Below are 556 nucleotides of genomic sequence, written 5' to 3'. Positions count from 1 at the left end.
CTTTCCGGGTTGCATTCGGAAAGAGCGGAAAAGAAAATTCTTTCCGGCCTGCATTCGGAAAGAGCGGAAAAGGAAAAGAAAATTCTTTCTGGCCTGCATTCGGAAAGAGTGGAAAAGGAAAAGAAAATTTTTTCGGGGTTGCATTCGGAAAGAGCGTAAAAGAAAATTATTTCTGGCCTGCATTTGGAAAGAGCGGAAAAGGAAAAGAAAATTCTTTCCGGGTTGCATTCGGAAAAAGTGGAAAAGGAAAAGAAAATTCTTTCCGGCCTGCATTCGGAAAGAGTGGAAAAGGAAAAGAAAATTCTTTCTGGGTTGCATTCGGAAAGAGTGGAAAAGGAAAAGAAAATTATTTCCTGGTTGCATTCGGAAAGAGTGGAAAAGGAAAAGAAAATTATTTCCTGGTTGCATTTGGAAAGAGCGGAAAAGAAAATTCTTTCCGGCCTGCATTCGGAAAGAGCGGAAAAGGAAAAGAAAATTCTTTCTGGGTTGCATTCGGAAAGAGTGGAAAAGGAAAAGAAAATTATTTCCTGGTTGCATTCGGAAAGAGTGGAAAAGG

This window comes from Mirounga leonina, unplaced genomic scaffold (assembly GCF_011800145.1).
Source record: "Mirounga leonina isolate KUSES-001 unplaced genomic scaffold, KU_Mleo_1.0 Mir_268, whole genome shotgun sequence".
NCBI lineage: Eukaryota > Metazoa > Chordata > Mammalia > Carnivora > Phocidae > Mirounga > Mirounga leonina.
This window is presented reverse-complemented; position numbering follows the sequence as displayed.